General features: G+C 43.2%; 1 protein-coding gene across 4 annotated transcripts in view; it reads left to right on the forward strand.

The window, feature by feature from the left end:
• The window catches only part of TXNL4B (thioredoxin like 4B), a 9,516-nt gene that overhangs the window by 1,563 nt on the left and 5,795 nt on the right, over window positions 1-2,158 (forward strand). The window lies entirely within an intron of this gene.

Raw genomic sequence — 2,158 nt, forward strand, 5'->3', positions numbered from 1 at the left:
TTTTTTTTTTTTTTTTTTTTTTTTTTTTGAGTCAGAGTCTCACTCTATTGTGAGTGCAGTGGCACACTCACAGCCATCGGAGCCTCGACCTGCTGGGCTCCGGTGATTCTTCTGCTTCAGCATTCCAAGTAGCTAGAATAACAGGTGGAAACCACCACACCCGGCTAATCTGATTTATTTTAGAGACGTGATCTCACCAAGTTGCCCGGGCCAGTCTTGAACCCCTGAGCCCAGGCAGTCCTTTGGCCTCTGCCTCCCCAAATGCTGGGATTACAGGTGTGAGCCACTGTTCCCGATTAACATTTAAAGTAAATTCACACTTGTCCCCACAGTATCCTTTACTGTGGACATTTTCTTAGGTATGGTATCAGTTTCCCCTCTCCTTCCAACATTTGTCCAGGCCATCCCTGGCCTCCTGTTGATAATGTTGCCCTCCCCTTACTTCCTCCTTGTTATCAATAACACACAGGAGTTAATATTTTTTGGATAGATCCATTTTCTCTTTGACTCACTTTCATTGATAATTTGTTCTGCTGCTCACATTTGATGAAGTCCCTTCTGGCAGTCAGCATCCTTCTTTAAGATGTGACCTGTTGCTGGAACAATCTCAAAACAAGCTTAAAATGTGGCTTATGACAAAAAATATAGAGATAAGAAGTCCTTCCTTTTCATAGCGTTAGCCAACTTTGGAACTGAACTCAAGATATAAAGTATCTCAATGGAGTCTCTCAGGGATGGCTTCCAAAATATGCTCCTTGGTCAAAGAGTTTCTCAAAAATGAAATTTCTTCCAATCATGAAAATAGGAGCTTATTGTGTAGAAGGAGCACTGGACTAGAAATTTGGTGGCATGTGTTTTAGTTCTTGTGCCAATAGCTAAAAGTGTAAGCAAATGAGTTTGTAAAATGGGAAGATTAGGTTATATTTCAATATTTTATGACTATTTAATTGTGGTTTTCACACAGACTCTGTAATTGATCTGTTTGCCGTGTAATGAGATGCATCTAGTAAGGCAGGCATGAAGAATCTTTAAGCCAGGACTCCTGGTAATATAAAAGTCCACCAATAATGGGAAATTTTATTTTTTATTTATTTATTTTTATTTATTTATTTATTTTTTGGAGTTGGAATCTCACTCTGTTGCCCAGACTGGAGTGCAGTGGCCGCTTCCGGCCACCGCAGCCTCGACCTGCTGGGCTGGGCTCCGGCGATCCTTTCACCTCAGCCTTCCAAGTAGCCGGAATTACAGGCATGCGCTACCACGCCCAGCTGATTTTTTTGATTTATTGTAGAGATGAGGTCTCGCTGCCCAGGCGGGTCTCGAAACCACCGGCTCAGGCAATCCACTCACCTTAGCCTTCCAAAGGTGCAGGATTACAGGCTGAGCCACAGAGCCCGGCTAATAATGGGAAATTTTAAAAGTGTGGTGTATACGAAACAGTATGGTGCTATGACAAAGAATATGGAAGTTTTCTGTGTAATGATATAGGAAGAGCTTCACATGTTTAAAAAAAGCAGTTAGAAGAGTGGATAAACTGTGTGTGCTGAACATCAGCCATTTGCCCCCCAGAGCCATCCTTCATCCTCCTCTAAACTGTTCTAGGACAAGGAAGCTCGCCTCCCTTACCCTCTGCTTCCTGTTGGAGTCAGCCAGTGGGAGCACATGGAGAGGTCGAAGGAAGGGAGGGAGCAGCTGCATCCCTTAACAGCAGGCTGACCTCCTATGCAGCAGCCTTACTGTCTCTCTTTGTCACACAATCTTACACCTGCTCCCTCCTGTGGCTCCCTCAGGCCTAGCAGTGGGAACAGCATCCTACTATTTCTAGCCCCAAAGCCCTCCACTTTAATGTTCTGTTTTTCTACACCTGCCTTAAACTATTTTCACATTACCAAATGGGACAGTGCCATCACTTTCCTTATAGAACACTGACTGATACAATAAGCTATCTTTTGGATAAAAAAAGCGAGGGGGAAATATAGAAACACATATTTGTATTTTCTTTTGAAAACTCGGGAAGATTCATGAAAAATTAATGAAAGCAGTTACCTGGGGTGGGAGGGAGGAAATGGACAGGGAGAACTGGGTCCAAGGAGTGGGAACAAGGGGAGGAAGGCTTTTCACAGTATCCCTTTTCTTTTTTTTTTTTTTTTTCTGGTTG

Source organism: Carlito syrichta, unplaced genomic scaffold (genome assembly GCF_000164805.1).
Source record: "Carlito syrichta isolate Samal-C Ts95f unplaced genomic scaffold, Tarsius_syrichta-2.0.1 Scaffold305678, whole genome shotgun sequence".
Lineage (NCBI taxonomy): Eukaryota > Metazoa > Chordata > Mammalia > Primates > Tarsiidae > Carlito > Carlito syrichta.